This window comes from Dasypus novemcinctus, chromosome 17 (assembly GCF_030445035.2).
Source record: "Dasypus novemcinctus isolate mDasNov1 chromosome 17, mDasNov1.1.hap2, whole genome shotgun sequence".
Taxonomy (NCBI): Eukaryota; Metazoa; Chordata; class Mammalia; order Cingulata; family Dasypodidae; genus Dasypus; species Dasypus novemcinctus.
In genome coordinates this window covers 55,355,034-55,372,758 of record NC_080689.1, presented here as the reverse complement: position 1 = coordinate 55,372,758, position 17,725 = coordinate 55,355,034, and the positions used below count along the sequence as shown (strand labels likewise).

General features: G+C 37.2%; 1 long non-coding RNA gene across 1 annotated transcript in view; it reads right to left on the bottom strand.

Moving 5' to 3' along the window:
• Positions 1 to 15,807, bottom strand: part of LOC139436759 (uncharacterized) — a 49,577-nt gene extending 33,770 nt beyond the window's left edge. The window contains exons 1-2 of the long non-coding RNA XR_011646119.1: positions 15,734 to 15,807; positions 15,524 to 15,578 (exon numbers count right to left, since the gene is read on the bottom strand). This is a non-coding gene — a long non-coding RNA (uncharacterized lncRNA). The remainder of the gene's footprint in view (positions 1 to 15,523; positions 15,579 to 15,733) is intronic.
• Between the last annotated feature and the right edge of the window lie 1,918 nt (positions 15,808 to 17,725).

Genomic DNA, 17,725 nt, shown 5'->3' with positions numbered 1-17,725 from the left:
CAGAGCAGCTCAGCCAGGAAAGAAACAGGGTTCCCAGACTATAGTTGTGATCATAAGAAATTGGGCCAACAGAGCCTTAAGAGAAAGTGGAAGGCTGAACCCTCACAGACATCACCCACCATCTTGCTTCAACATGTGGCAATAGAGTTTGGTGAGGAAAAAACTTTGAGTTGGACTTTTTAAGGGCTTGTAACTATAAGCTTTTACCCCTTTATAAAACCAACAGATTTCTGGTACTTGTATTAGTGCCCCTTTTGGCTGACTAATACAATTAGTGTTAATTCTTCTTGAAGGATTTTGTAGAAGTCACCTATGAAGCCATCTGATCCTGGGCTTTTCTTTGTTAGGAGGATTTTGATGACCGATTCAATCTCTTTACTAGTTAGTCTGTTGAGGTCTTCTATTTCTTCTAGAGTCAATGTAGGTTGTTCATGTGTTTTTAGGAATTTATCCATTTCATCTAGGTTGTCTAATTCATTAGCATATAGTTGTCCTTAATATCCTCTTATGATCCTTTTTATTTTTGTGGTAGTAATGTCTCTGGTCTCACTTCTGATTTTATTCGAATCTTCTCTTTTTTTCTTGTCAGTCTAGCTAAAGATTAATCAATTTTATTGTTCTTCACAGAACCAACTATAGGTTTTGTTAATACTCTGTATTGTTTTTTATTCTCTATGTCATTTATTTCTACTCTTACCTTTGTTTTTTTTTTCTTTCCTTCTGCTTTTCATCCCCATAATTTCTATTGTTTCATTTTATACTTTCAAATTCTCCTCTATGCTCATGCATTGTCTTAATATACTTTATCTTTTTATGCATATTATCCCTCATTTCCTTGAATTGATTTAGGAGATTTGTTTGAACTTCTTTGATTAGTTGTTTGAAATTCTGTCTCCTCTGAAGTTTTAATTTGTTCTCTTGACTGAGCCATCTAGTCCTGTGTGATGGTTAGGCTAAGGTGTCAACTGGGGCAGGTAATTATGCCCAGTTGATTGGTCAAGTAAGCATTGGGCTAATTGTAATACAAGAACGTCTATGGCCTTTAGTTACCAGTGAGTTTACTGCATAGGTAGCTGATTACATCAATCAGGGAGAATGCCATCAACAATGAGTTACACTTTATCCAGTTAGTTGAATACCTTAAAAGGGGAAGTGATTTCAGCATTCAGAGAAAATTTCCTGACTGGTCTTTGTATAGCAAGCGTCTCCTGGAAACTCATCAAGGACTTTCATTAGACTTTCATTGGAGCCCCTGGTTTGCTGCCTACCTGAAGAACCTGGACTTGTGCATCCCCACAGTCATGTGAGAGACTCTTATAGAATCTCATACTATTGACAAATATCTCCTGTTAATTCTCTTTTCCTAGAGAACCCTGACTAATACATCCTGTTTCTTAATATGGCTTGCAATTTTTTGCTGATGTCTTGGCATATGATTATGTTGATAGGTTAGCTCTGAAGGTCAGTTTCTCCCTCTTGTCTAGGGTTTTATTGTTGATTGGCTTTGTGTTAAGGTTATTTTTTCATTTTTTTCTTTATTTTTAAAGGAGCTTTAGATTACATAAATTTTACATCAAAACATAGGGAATTTCCATATACCCCATCCTATGCCCCTCCCACATTTTCCCCTATTAACAACATCTTTCATTAGTGTGAAATATTTGTTAAAATTGATGAACACATATTGAATCATTGCTACTAACCATGATCTATAGTTTACATTATGGCTTACACTTTGCACCTCACAATTTTATAGGTTTTGACAAAAAGTATAATGGCTTGTACCCATCATTGCAATATCATGCAGAACAATTCCAGTGTCCCAAAAATGGTACATGTAATGCCAGTTCCTCCATATTCCTCCCCCTTAAAAACCCCTGATGACCATGGTCTTTATATTGTTAGAAATTCTTCCATTACTAGAATAATAATAAGTCTACTTTAGTCCATAGTTGCATTCCCCCCTCATGTTTGATTTTAACTCAATTCTGAGAACTCTGGGCTGGTGATACCCACTCTGGTTCTGGTTGAGAGGGGGTTTAAATCCCATGGGGAAGATGCATGAAACTGTCATGCTTACAGTTGTAATACTCTCTGATTTTGTGTTAAAATTCTTCTCCCAAATTATTTTGGACTCTTAGAATAGCCCAAATTTAACTGATCATATTTTCTCAGCTCTTCTTCATTTGATTTTTGCCCTGCATATGTGGTACAATTTTTAAGATTATACTTTTTGTGTAATTGTTTCACCTCCTGGAGAAAGCTTCCTCTCCTCTGTTCCTTCTCCAAGAATCTTGATCTGTCTGTTCATTTTTGTGCAGAATTTTCTCCCCAGTTCCTATGATTTGTTTAAATTGTCTCCCTCATTCAGTGCCTGACTCTCCTTACATTTTCCAGTTCTGGGACTCTCCAGTCTTATAGCAGTTTGGTTTAAACCTCCACCTTTTATTCTCTTTGAGGCTTCTCTACCTCTGCCTTCTTTCCCCTTACGTTATCCTGCCCCTAGGAACCAGATGGGGCCAATTCAGAAAGGTGGGTCACTCCATGAAAAGCCCATTTTACATTCAGATGTTCCCACTGAGAGTAACTGGACAGAGTGAGTTCAGTTCTTAGTTATTGCCATTCTGCCGGGGTTTTTTTCCTTCTTTTTAAATCCCTCCCCCTACCCCAGGCCCCTCGTCAGTGGCTTGTATTCTGCTCTGAGTCTCTATAGACTTGGGTCCTTGTGTCTAGAAATGCATGGGGTTCTAACTCACTGCTGTTACGTTCCTCTACAGTCTGTGTCCCTAGTGAGAGGGACCTGGGCTGCTCCCTCTGGAGAACTCCCAAGATTTGCAAGGGACTAAGTGATGGGGGTGGGGGGATAGAGAAGAGGACGGACTGGTCCTATGTTACCATGTTAATGATGTCACTCTGATCATATTAATTCTTGTCTATAATATATTTAGCCCCGATAACTTTATTATGTTTAATGTTTGAAAGATATATTTTCCCATCTTTTTACTTTTGACTTTGCCTTTACATTTAAAGTGAGGTTTTGTAGCAGTGTATATTTGGTTCTTGTCTTTCATAAACTGACAAACAGCCTATTATTTGATGTACTTACACCATTTATATTTAATATATGTATAGATATCATTGCATTAAAATCCACCATCTTGCTGTTATTTTTCTATTTATCCCACCTAAAATTTATTTGCCTTTTCATACTTTCTTGCATTATTTTGGATTAATTGAGCTTTTTAATGATTTAATTTTATTTACAATATTGGCTTATTAGCCATACTTCTTTGATTTTTGTTTTATTGGTTGCTCTAGGTTTTATAATGTACATCTTTAATTTATTATATTCTACTGTCAAATAATAATATACTACCTCAAATATAGTGTATGAATCACAAAATATTTTCAGTCCTGCCTTCCCCTCATTTATACAAACGTTTTTATAGATTTTCCTCCACATATTCTACACACTCATCACTCATGGTTCTTATTTTCCCTTTAAACAACCAATTATATTTTAAAGAGTTTTAAAATTTTGAAAAATATCTTTAGATTTACAGACATATGTCCTATTTTTGGAGCTCCTCATTCCTTTGTATAGATCCAAATTTCTCTCTGGTGTCATTTTCCTTCTTCCTAAGGAACTTCCTCTAAGAATTCTTACAGTGTGGGTCTGCTGGCAATGAATGTCTCAGCAAGCAGCCAAAAATGTCAGAGATATTTTTATTGCATAACAGATTTTAGGTTGACAATAGTTTAAAATGTCTCTCCATTTTCTTCTGACTTCCCAGTTTTTCATGAGAAGTCTGCTGTTGTTTATTTCTTTGTATATTGATAATGTGTCTTTTTCTATTTTTAAGATTTTTCTCATTATCACTGGTTATCAGAAATTTTATTATGAGGCAAATTGGCATGGTTTTCTTTATGTTTAGTCTGAATGGAGTTTATTGAGCTTCTTGTATCACTCGGTTTATAGTTACCATCAAATCTGAAAATTTTTAACCATTATTTCTTTAAATTCATTTTTAATTCCCACACCCTTTCTCTCCTTCTGTGACTTCAGTTACTGTTCAATTACTGTTCAGTGTTTGCCTGCCAGTCACTGATGCTCTGTTCACTTTATTTCAGTTCTTTTGCTCCCTGTTCTTTTGAGTAGTTTCTATTGTCATGTATTCAGATTCACTGTTCTTCTTCAGTACCTAATCTGCTGTACATTCTATCCAAGGACTTTTTAATTTCAGATGTTCTAATAGTCATCTATAAAAGCTTTATTTCTATATTTTAATATCCTCCATTTCTCTTCTTACCATAGTCAAGCTTTCTTCTTTCTATCTTCTCAAATATAGATTATATGTATAATAGCTGTTTTTAAAAAGTTCTTGTCTCTGTTATTTCTGTTTCTATTGATCGATATTTCTTCTGGTTATGGGTCATTTTTTTGTGCTTCTTTGCATACCTGACATTTTAAAGAAACATCTTGATGTGTTTTGACAAATGTATAGAGCAATGTATTTATCACATTAATCCTTATCCCCCAAAGATCTCTTTTACCTCTCACTATTTAATTCCTTCCCTCAACCCTTGGGCTTTGGCAACTACCGATCTGATTTCTATTATAGTTTTTCTGTTTTCTAGAATATCATATAAATGAAATCATATAGTACATAGTCTTTTGGATCTTCATTATCATAATATTTTTTGAGATTTGCCCATTTTGTCACATCTATCAATAGTATGTTCCTTTTTATTGTTGAGTACTATTCCATGGATATATCACCCTTTGTGTATCCATTCACCATAATGACATTAGGATTTTCCCCCAAGGTTTTGCCTATCAAGGCTAAAGCTTATTGAATAATTGAATACAAGTATTTATTTGGGCATTTGATTTCATTTTTCCTGGGTAAATACATATCAGAAAATTTTTTATGTTTCCCAAACCTTGTAAATGTTACACTGTTGTATGCTGAATTTTGTTAACTTCTTTTAGATAGCGTTAGTTTTTGGTTTTGTGTGTAGTTAATTGGAATCTGTTGGATTACTCTGAGACTTGCTTTAAAGCTTTGATAAGGCAGATACAGAGCAACCTTTAGTCTTAGACTGACTTAACCCCATTACTAAGACAATACCCTGTTGAGGAGTCTACCTAACGCCTTGTGTATTAAGAGGTCTTCCCCTACTGCAGGTGGATACTCAGACTATTCTCAGCTCTGTATGAGCTCTGGGGATGGTCCTGCCTGAATTTTTCTAGTGGTTCTTTCCCTTTTTTCATGCAGTTTCTTCTCATGCATGCAAAGATCAACAATAAGTCAAAGACTAGGGGACCTTCTGCATTTCTCTCTCTCTCTCTTTCTCTGTGTATCTTTCTTTCCAGTACTCTGCTCTGCAAATTCTTGCCACCTTGTCCTCCCCAATCGGTGACCTCTATCTCTTCATCTCAACAAGACTCCTAGGCTATGTTTGGGCACCCCCTCCCCGTGCCGCAGCCTGGAAACTGCCTCTTGTGAAGGCTGGGCTTGTTTCCATTCTTGTAGAGATTAGAATCATGTGTTGCCTGTTTTTCAGTGTCTGAAAACCAGTGTTTCAGATTTTTTATCTGATTGTACTAGTGTTTAAGGTATGAGGATAATTCCAATCCTTGTTACTCCATCTTGGCCTGAAGTGGAAGCATCTGCTCTTGTTTGTCTGTTTATTTTAAAGCTGTAAATATGGTATTGAACTTCCTTAGATGCTTTTTACATCTATTAAGATAATCTTGTAATTTTTATCTTTTAATCCATTATATATCCTACATGACATTTATAGGATTTCTTATGTTAATCCAATATCCACTTGTGGGATGAACCTACTTGATCAAATCCAAATGCTTGGATTTGATTGACTGATACTTTTATGTAAGTTCCACATCTAACTCATAATTACTTTTGTAATTTTCTTATGGAATTAAGGTTACATTAATATCTAAAATAAGTTGGACAGATTTCCTTCTCTTTTCATTTTGTGAAAGAAAAATATAAAGATAAGGAACAACTGTTTCCCAAAAATTTGGAAGAAATTTCCTTTAAAGTTATCTATTTTTAGAACTACTAAAAGGGTTATAAATTTCTAATTACTATCTTAACTTATTTTGTGGTTATTCACATGTACTTAAATTTTTCTTTTTACTCCAATTTCTAAAATTTTATGGTTTTTGAGTTGCATAAATTAATGAATTTTCTACATTATATCTTAAGTTAAATGGTTATCTCATTTGTTCTTATTCTGTCTTTGAATTTGCCAAACATATTTAAACTATACAATTTATTTTAAGTAGTATGTTAGCTATATCTTTTAAATTATAGGTTGTATTTTCATTTTTATTCAGTTTTAAGTATTTCACAATTTTCCTTATTATTGTCTATTTTTCTAAAGGGTTTTCAGAAATAAGTGTTTTATTTTTCCAAACATATGAGATTTTAAAAATACCCTTTTGTTATTTAATATTGATTTCTAAATTTATTGGATTATGATCAAAGAAGAGTCTTCATAATGTTAATTTTTGGGAGTTTAATCAACCATATATTTTCACTCCCTCACGTATAGTTCATGTTTCTAGAAATTATGTTTTGTAAATATTTCATGTACATCTTACACAAAGATAATGTGCTTTCCCTATTTGTTTTGTATAAAGTTCTGCACATATATATTAGTTTAAGCTTATGGAATCATGGTACTCCCATTTTCTCTATTTGTACCTATCTTTAATATATTTGATATATCTGTATCTGAGAATGATGAGCTAAAATCTCTAAGCATTGTTGAATCCAATTCTCTTATAGTTCTGTCCATTATCATTTATACATGTAAAAGCTATATTATTAGATACATAAATGCTCATTTTAATTATATTCTTGATATATAAAATATATCCTTTACCAATATACAGTAGCTCATTTTTTATATTTCCATAAGAGTGATTCTATCCTGTTATTATAACTAATACATTTCTATCATAAGAAATGCCAAGGTTTAGGTTAATTTTTATCTTCTCAACAATAAACTCATCATATAAAATAATTAAGTACACATTACATGTTTTAGATTGCTATCATCTTTATTGTCAAAATCCTCATGGAGCTTCAGGGAAAGCATTTCATAATTCTCCATGATTTTAGGTTGTTTTGATTTTCACTCATTGCTTTATATATTTTCTTTGCTTGAAGTTTTTTTTTTTTTTTAATTAAAGTAGTTTTGTTTTTCCCTCATTACCAAGGACTGGGATTGAATCTGGGACCTCATATGTGGGAAGCCAGCGCTCAACCATTGAGCCACATCAGCTTCCCTGAGTTGGTTTTATCATTTGTCTTGTTTGTTGTTTTTGTTTTTTCAGGAGGCACTGGGAAATAAACCCTGGACCTGCCATGTGGGAAGCAGGCACTCAACTGCTAGAGCCACACCGACTTCCTAAAATAGTTTTATTAACACACCATATAATTAATCTGAAGTGTACAATCATTGACTCTCAGTATCATCACAGAGTTGTGCATTCATCACCACAATCAATTTTAGAATATTCTAATCACTCCAAACATATAAAGCATAACAAAACAAAAGAGGAAAAAACCTTCACCTTTATAACCCCCTATTATTGACCTTTAGCATTGTTATAGTATCTTTGCTACAATTGATGAAAAAGTATTACAATATTACTGTTAACTATAGTCAATAATTTGCATTGGTTGTATTTTCACTTATACCACCCTATTATTAACACCTTGCAATAGTGATGTATATTTGCGATAGTTCATGAAAAAACATTCTTATATTGGTAGTATTATCCACAGTCATCATCCACAACAGGGTTTACAATGTTATACAGTCCCATGACCTTAAAGAAATGTATACAATACAAAAAAGTCCAAAGTTTCCTGTGGTTCCCATCCACTTCCTCCTGGAAAGAGCTTCTCTTGTAATTTGGTCAGTTTCTGTCCAGATTAGTTATATGTGTATATGCGTGTTCAACAAAAATAGAATCACATTATATATACTGTTCTGTTCTGTGACTTGCTTTTTTTCATTTAATAATACATCTTTTGCATCTTTCCTTATCAGTACCTGAAAATCTACCTAATTGTTTTGAAGCTCTGCATAATGTTTTGAATAGTGTAATCTATTGTAGTTTAACATCCCTATTGATAAACATTCTAAAATAAAATTTTATTACATTATATCTTATATTAACATACATAAACAATAATTGTATATTAAAATTTGTGAATTTATATAACAAACATGAATATTATCATATGAGGTTCCCATACATCTCCCTACCACCACCACTTTGCATTGTTGTAAAACATTTGTTGCAAACTATGAAGGAGCATCATCAAAATATTACTACTAACTGTAATCCATATCTTACAGTTGGTGTATTTTTTCCCCAGCCCACCCAGTTATTAACACCCTATATTGGTATTATATTTTTGTTATCATTCAGGAGAAAACACTCTTATATTTGTCCTGTTAACCACAGTCCATCATATACCACTGGATTCCCTGTGTTTTACAGTCCCATGCTTTGTATAATCCACTCAAAGTGTACACTTAGTGGCTCTCATTTTCATCACAAAGTTATGCTGTCATCACCTCAGTCAATTTTAGAACGTTTTTATTATTCCTAAAGGAAACATCCCACACCCCTTATAACCTCCTGTTGTTGTCCCTTAATACTGAAAATATATCTCCTTTCCCTTAATGCAAAATGTTGCAATATTACTATTATTATCCATAAGTTATATTTTTGTTGTAATTTTGCCACACATCACCATATTCTTAGCATTTTGTAAAAGAAAAGAACTTATATTTACATTCTTATATTTATACCGTTAACCACAATATTCATCCACCACTGAAATCACTATGTTATATATTCCCTAGATTATTCTCTAGTTTCCTCTCCATTGACATTTATTTTCATGGACTTACCCTTTCAGCCACAATCACATTTAGAAATCAGCAGTGTTATTATAATGTGTTACTCTCAACTCTATTCTAATTTCCACACTTTTACAATTAACCTTATTAATAATGCTACATACATTAAGCATCATCCCCCATTCTCAACCTGTCTTCTATTTCATAGTAACCTCCATGAGTTTACTCGTCATATTTAGTTCATATTAGCCCATAGAATGTTTGTCCTTTTGCATCTGGCTTGTTTCACTCAACATGATATTCTCTAGGTTCATTCAAATTTTTATATACATCCTGATTTCATTTTTTCTTACTCTTGCTTGAAGTTTATGCTTTCTTGTTAACAATGTACTTCAAAATCATTATGCTTTACAAATGTAAATAAAGAATGTCACTCAAATTGCTCACAACCCTCTTTCCCTCAAAATTTTGGGGTCTTCTGAATTACTGGGGAAGTAACTTCCTTCCACATGGGATTAAGTGTAGTTAAATTTTGATAAACAAAATATTTGCTGAAATACTAACATGGAGAGGAGTTGGACACATATGTAAAAGTCTTTTTTTTTCTTTATCAAAAAAGTGTTTTTAAATTGCTAATTCCTAATCTGCCAACTAGCTCTGCCATTTATTGACTTTTCACAAAGAAATCCTAAGCCATATCTCCTGAACAAACAGACATTAGTTTACCTCAATTCCCTGTTTACAATGATTCAAATACAGCATTAATTTGAATCACTTCTCCATAACATAAAAATATGAAATTTCTAATTAACAACCACATATAAATATGATTTACTCTCCTCGCTCTTCTGAAAAGATGATAGATGGAACAAAAATGCCTGAGAGTAAAAATAAATATAAATAAATAAAATCGTCTTCCCTAATATTTCCAGTAAATTTGGTAGTTCAGGAAGATGTGCTGTGTTTCGCATGTACCCTGCACGTGTGTATCCCTGGGGGTGTGTGCAAATTGTTTGAGTCCTGGAAAATACAAGATGAAATACAGACTCATCCATAAGGCAATTATGACCCATCATGATCTGGCTACTACTACCAAGCCAGTTTTGCTCCCATCGCTGCCCATCATTACTTGCATCCAACCCTGTAGACCTATTAAGTGACTTGTTACTCTTTAAACCACATGCCCTATTCTATGCCTCTGTACCTTGCGTGCTCAATTCCCTTTGCTAAAGTGCCTTACCCCTAGCTCTTCACCAGGTGAAACCTTACTCATCTTTTAAGTTTCATCTCAAAGTATTCGTCCTTATGAAACCCCCCCTCATTACCCTAATCAGAAATAAAAATTTCTTCTCAACTCTGACTGTTCTTTATATCAAGTCCACATTACAGTAATCATCTCACATTATTAATAAACATTATTTGCATATGAAATGTGTTTTTCATCATTATTTCCCATCACTTAGCACCAGCATGGCACATATTATTACTGTATCAATATTTACCAAGTCAGGTAGTTGGAGTCCGTTCGTTTAAAAGATACCCTCTAAACACTCCATTTCTAAGGCCACATTTGTTATTTCCTTACTGTAAGAATGACCAGGCTTACAGAATTTTACCCAGAATGGATGTGAAAATGCTCAGACATATCCCTCAGGACCACCTGAAGTCCCAAAGCCTCTGTGACTCCTCGTACTCAGGGACCTCTCTCTTCTCTGAACTGTGCATGTATGAATGAACCTCAAAAGGAGGCTTCAAAAGCCCAGTTTCCCATTGAAAAAAACCTGGTGGTCATGGGGCAAGAGAATAAATCCCTCAAAAGTGACATCTTTACTTATTATTAAAACTCTTGTTTTAGCTACTTCAAATGTTGTATATTTGGGTGTGCATCCTAAAATTGTGTTTAAATTACTTAGAAACATATATGAATATACATGCATACCTATATACATATATATAATTTCTCCCTTTGTCATGAACATACACACCTGTCTAGATACTCAGTGTCTTAAAAATACTAACAGCCGGGGAAGCGGACTTGGCCCAGTGGTTAGGGCATCCATCTACCACACGGGAGGTCTGCGGTTCAAACCTCGGGCCTCCTTGACCTGTGTGCAGCTGGCCCAAGCACAGTGCTGATGCGGACAAGGAGTGCCCTGCCAAGCAGGGGTGTCCCCCGCGTAGGGGAGCCCCATGCGCAGGAGTGCACCGCATAAGGAGAGCCGCCCAGCATGAAAGAAAGTGCAGCCTGCCCAGGAATGGCACCGCCCACACGGAGAGCTGACACAACAAGATGATGCAATAAAAAAAAAACACAAGATTCCCATGCCGCTGACAACAACAGAAGTGGACAAAGAAGAAGCAGCAGCAAATAGATACAGAGGACAGACAACTGGGGCGGGGGTGGGGGCAGCGGTGGGGGGGGGAAGGGGAGAGAAATAAATAAATAAATAAATCTTAAAAAAAAATACTAACAATAACCATAAGAGAAGTAAGTCGACATTCCCCAAATAAATTTAGCTCATGGTTTATTTACTAACATACTACAGTGGAGAATGGGATTAGAGCCTACCATTTAGTCTCTCCATCTCCCCATCCCAAGGGGTCCCTGAGATATATGATTAGACTTCTAGAAACATCCTTTGAAAAACACTGATCTAGTCCAATGCCACATATTTCAATTGAGAAAATGAACTCAGACAAGTGGAGTGTATTTCCCAAAGTTACATAGAGCCAGAACCTAAGATATCTGACATCTATCATAATGTCTCTTCCACTACAGACCAGAGGAATTTAAATCTTTTTACACGCAGATCTCCTGATAAACCAGTCAACTTTCATTTGCCCCTATAGATTCACTCTCCATTTTTTTTTCACCTGTGCTGTCCCAAAGGGACTGACCTTCAAGGACTACATCAAAAGGCTCCCCTACCTTCCAGTTTGTCATTGGGTTTGAACAGTGAGGAGCACAAGGGAGATTGGGAGAAGAATGTGGCTGGAGTAAATATAAATCTTCCCTGGCTACCTTCCTGTAGGATTACCAGGAGTTGACAGCATCTCTTCACTGATGTGTCTCTCTCTGTGTTCAGATGACTGCTCTCACCCTTTGCTCCTCTAAGGCTCAGGGGAGTAGCAGCACTCCATTGTTTCTGTCCCTTCTGCTTTCCCTACCTACACCTTTGTAAACAGCCCTTATATTAAGCTTTCTTCAAATTACTCAGTTTGAGCATGTCATTGATTTCCTTAATCAAGAAGCTGAGGAGCTCTTAAAAAGTTCAGATACCTGGGGGCTTTCCAAAGCTCCTCAATTGGTTCTAGCTTGTAGCCAGGACTGAAAACATCTGCAGTAAACCATGATGATAATTTGTTTGTTGCTGAATCACCACTGCCCATGCTAGCACACAAACAGTGGGAAGGGTAGAGCCTTCACCAAAAGAGAGGGTATCTCATGAGCTAAACTGGCTGGATTCTGGTGGTCTATGGCTTTGAAAAGTACTAGCCAGGCTGAGGCATAGATTGATAAATGTGCAAACACTTAGGATCCAGAAGCCTTGTAAACACATTCAAAATATTTACTTTCATGCTGTTTCTTTCTTCTTCTAACACCCAAATGTCAATTTTAATGGAAGCCACATCTCCACATATTGATTGGTTCATCTTGATTTTATTAAGGTTCATTTTAGCTGCCCAGGAAGCTTTTCTAGTGTTTGAAACATTTATAAAAATGTCTATTTGGCAGGGGTAGAGAGTGAGATGAGGTAGGTGGGAGCAAAGAAAAAATATCACATCTTGTCTAAAGTAAAACAAAGTTTGTTGCCAAGATTTCATTAATTCAATAAATAAAAATACAAGTAAGCTCCAACTTCAACAATCTCGAGTATCCCTCCTAGCTGTGAAACCACAGCACCCCGATGGCTTCTAAATGTGTCAACACACGACCTTCCCATCCCCAACTCACCAGTGTGGGAAACATGATTTATGAGGTTGTCTGACCATCCCCTGAAAGAGGTTTTAAATATTTTGCTCTTCTAATAAGTGTCGTTTCTGAGTTCGTGGTAAATGATTGTGGGTTCTTAGAGAAAAGGGTGGATTTTTGGCCCTGGGTGGAGGCGGGTGGGAAGGGAGAAGGCCTGAACTTGGAAGAAATTTGCAAAAGCTCTATGGCACCTTCTGGTGTGTGAGCTAATTACTTGCCCTAAGTTGCCTAGTAAACCGTCTTTGTTTGGGAAAGTTAAGTTTCATCACTGTTCCAAAAACTCAGAGCCAGACCAAGAAGGAAAAAATGATGGTATCTATGGTAAGGCTGGCAGGGCTGCCCATCGTCTGGTTATTTGGAAAGGTTTTAGAAGATGTGTTATGAGGCATGTTAATATGTCATTTTTCATGACTGAAGTCAAAGGATTTAGCAGGTTGAGTCTGTGAACTTGGATATGGCAATGGAAAATACCAGATAACGTGTGAGCTTTCATCCCACTGGTGCCTGGCCACTAATACCTTTAGAGACTGAGGAAAAGGACATGACTTTTTTTGGACTGCTGAATGCAACAGAGTCAGAAATGGGAAAATAGGCTCCCCTAACTCTAAAGTCATTTTTATATGGGGAAAAAAAAAAGATTTTCAGTTTTTAAGAAGAAGTTCCTTGGATTAGAAGTTGTTAATGGAGTACATGAATATCCTTTGAAAGGAATAGAATGAATCAAAATGTGGTTTCCTTTATTCTGAGATAAAGGAGGTGACCCTAAGGGAAATAGAATACACAGGCCTTTTCCTGGAAGTTCTCTTTTTTATTCTGTTTCCTTGGAAATTTGTGTTCAAGGGAAACTGAGGGGATACGTAACTGCCCTAGCCAAGGACCCTTGGTTATAAGTAATGGAAACTCAATCAGACTACGTTAAGCTGAAAAAGAGTCCTTTCTTTAAGGATGCAGAGGTATCTCTTAGAACCCAAAAGACCAAAGTGAGGTCATTATGAAGAGAGACCAGAAGCAGGAGCCAGAAAGCCATGAAAATCCAAGGCACCTGCTCTGCCTGTCTGCTGCTCTGCCTCTCTGGTGCTGATGCTTTCCTGTTTGACCTTCTCACACTTTTCTGCTCCTCTCACCTCATCCTGCAGACTGGCTTTCTCTCCTTACTCTGGCCTAAGGCTGAAGACGGCCATTCCACTGTGACAGTTTCAATTCCAAAACTGACAGCTCCGTCATTCAAGTGACCAGCTGAGACCATACATTAGCTAACTTTTGAAGAGTGTGTGCCATGTTCCAGGTTCTACACTAAGCGCTTTACATGTTGTATTATTTAATCCTCCCATCTAACTTATTACGGTGCATTCCCGTTTTACAAATAACTACACTGAGGCAGAGAAGTTAAGCAACTTGTCCAAATCTACACAGATGGTGAGTAAAAGATATGGGCTTCAAACCCAGGCAATCAAGCTCCAGAGTCTGTGCTCTCAACCACAACTGATGTGCCTCCCTGAATCCTAGAAAAGAGAATCCAATTGCTGATTGGATATACATTTAATGAGACCTGGCCGGGGTGGTGATGGGTCAGCAGCAAGAACTTATAGCCCAGCACAGTAAGGTCTCTCCCAGTGTTGGTGGGAGTCAGTTTTCAGGGACTGGGGAATGGGTTGACAGATACACCAAAGTCTCCCACATTACTCTACGAAATGCCTATGCCCTTTAAGCCAAGTCATACGATAGGATCACAATATAGGATTGAAGATCGTTACAGTTTATGAGGCAGAGAGGATGTTCCTGGACATGATTATTTTCAATGAGACAAACTCATATTCTCTAGAGATGGAGCTTTTCAATTCCATCTCTAGGGAATATGATTTTCTCTTCCCCATGTGACCATTTATTCCGGTTTCTACAGACTGGGGAGTTCTCTCAGTTTTACTAAATCCTTCTAACGGCAATTGAAACTGATTTCTTTGTCTTGTTTTCAGAGTGAACTGTGCCACAGAAAGGAACTTGTGAAGATATTCTGAAGTAATTCTGTTCTTTGGTGGAGGTCACACTGACTTAATTAGAAAATTCTATCAAAGGACTAATAACAAAAGCAGGAAAAATTCCTGGAATCATGTGTCTAGAAAAATTTTCATTAATTTATGTTTACATACATAGAAATAAGCATAAGTGAGGAAAGCATTCCAAATATGAGAGAATGTTGGCCTCAAAACAGGAATGATGGGGAAGATAAAAACTGTGAACTAGGAAATAAATATTTTTTGGTACGTATTTCTGACCCTCATCCCATAAATGTCCTAAAGCATGAGGCATTGGCCCATGTGGAAATTTTGATACATTCAACACTTTCCTAATGCAAAATTCCATTGACTGCATATAATATTCCACCATAGCAAATGACCAAAGTAAAAAGAAAATTCAAACAAGATATGCTCATTTTGCTCCCAATTATCCAAAGATGTTTTCAGCTCACTCCTTCCTCCCCAAACATACCCAGTTATTGCTGTTAATAATCTTCTCACCTCTTGCAGGCCTCAAATCATTTGAGCAATTCTCATCTGTCTTTCATCAAAGCTAAATTATTACATATCCACCCCCACCCTCCAACATACACACACACACACAACTTCTTGGACTTACTCCTTCCCATCGTCCCTGCGATCTTGGTCTGGGTCTGTTCTACTCCAGGCTCAAGCTGTAACAAAAAGCAACCTCGTAGTCATGCTCAGCCATATTCTCCCTCTTAGAAAACAGCAGTGACAGTCAACACCCACAGGCAGAACTTGTACAATGTCTCCTTATCATGACCTCTCATAACCTCAGACAACCAATAGAAGCAGCAACACAGACCTCTCAAAGGTGTCCATCTTGACAAAAGAGTTTCCTTTGCTCCATACTTCCAAAAGGACTTGCTTTTCCTTTCAGTTATTCTACCTGACTTGTTAGAGACACATACCTAAAATGCCTCAAATGGACAAGCTAGAACAAATCCTCTGTTCTACCTATGGTGAGAAGAAAAAAGTCTTTAACCAGGGTTAATCCCCCAAAGTGCAAACAAGAGAAAATAAAGTACTAACTTTTTCCATGTGCATAATACTCTAGAGTTTTTAGTACTTTCAATTGGTCTCTCATTTCAGAGTCCAATAGCAATTCTTTGAGATAGGTAGGGTATATGCTTATTTCTATTTGCCAGATGAGAAATCTGAGATCTTTTGATTCTAAGTTCATTCCACTATACACCCCCAGGATTAGAATCTATTTCATCGGCACTGAACCAAATGCTCTAGAGATGAGGCTAAAAGGCTTTAACCATAGAGGCGGCTGCACAGGTACACATTACACATATCCAATTGATGGATTCATTCATTCGTTCAAAAGTTCTCTCGGAGCTCAGGTGCCAGCCACTGAGTTCATGCCTGGGGATATTTGTATTCTTTCTTATATCTCTCTAGAGGTATTTGCCCAAGACCTTGTTAGGAGTTGGGGGCTGATAACTGTAAGGGTATTGGGCAAGATGTCACAACCAAGCCCTGGTAGTGCAAGCTCAGTGGCCTTGGCCATACTTTCTTGCCCACAGATGCCCCTAGAGTTATATGATGCAGTGGTTACTTTTGGATGTCTCTTTCATTGACCCCCTTCATCTTTAGATTCTCTGTTTGCCAATGTCCCTCCTCCAACACTTCTTCCTTCCTCGATTCTGTTTTTCCCTAATACCCAGGATTCTCCCTGCTCTCAGTCTTTTCCTTTCACAAGGAACAGTCATCAAACTAGCTGATCTAGAAGCTCTCCCTTTCCAACAGTTTTTTCACAAAGGATGATATTTGAAAGGGGCAATGTTTAGCTCAGATGAATTAATCGTTAAAACTTGACTTTAAGGTATTTTTGCCTTGGGGGTGGGAGGGTTTAGCTACAGGGAATTTTTAGCTGAAGAAAGCCTTCCTGAGATGGTCAGGACGACTGAAAGAGTCAACAACATTTCTGACTACTTCTAGGGCCAGCTCTGAAGGGAAGTTTCTACGCTCTTAAGGAAGAAGAGCCCGGGACTCAGATACTGTGTGTCACCTGCAAGGCGGACTCCTTGTACTTGTTTTAAATGTTGATCTTTCTCCCAGCCCAAAGTTCTCAGCCGACTTCTCTTCCAGCTTCAGGAAGCTTAACAGGAACACCCTGATCACAACTCCCACATCACTGGACCTGTGACACAGAGAAAGAGAGCTTTCCCTGCACAGCTGGCAGCATCCTGTGTTCGTGCACCATGACTTTGTAAAAGGCACACTCTCCAGGACTGCTGGGAAGGGCTCTACAAAGGAGGGGCTGTGTCAGGCCAGCTGTGTGGGGCAGTGGGTAGAGGAGTATCCTGCTGGGGAGTCAGGGGACCTGGGCTTTGCTCTCTACTCTGCCCCTTCTGAGGCTGACTTTCCCAAGGCATGACCTGCTCTGTCTCAGGTTGCTTATCTTGAGTTGGCATATCCCAAACTCTTAAGTTTTCCTGCAAGCTCTTAGACTCTGGGATTCCATGAACTTTCCTCTTAATCCAGTCTTTATGACTCTGATTTCACCAGAAACTCTGTGAGGAACATGGCCCAGCTGTGGGAGGCATTGATGAGAAACAAGATGTCAAACCCAGGAAGCTGTGAGCACGCTGGACCGTTCACTGGGCCTCCTGCCTCACAATTTTCCAGTCGTAAGAGGTCAGGCAGGTAACACATGGAGGCTCATTGTAACCTGGAGAAGGCATTTACCACCAAAAGGCATTCAAATTCATTTCTGTTAAGTACAGCGCCTGCCAAAGAAACAAATCTGTGGGCTGTGTTCAAGGGGGGCAAGTTTGAAATATTATAC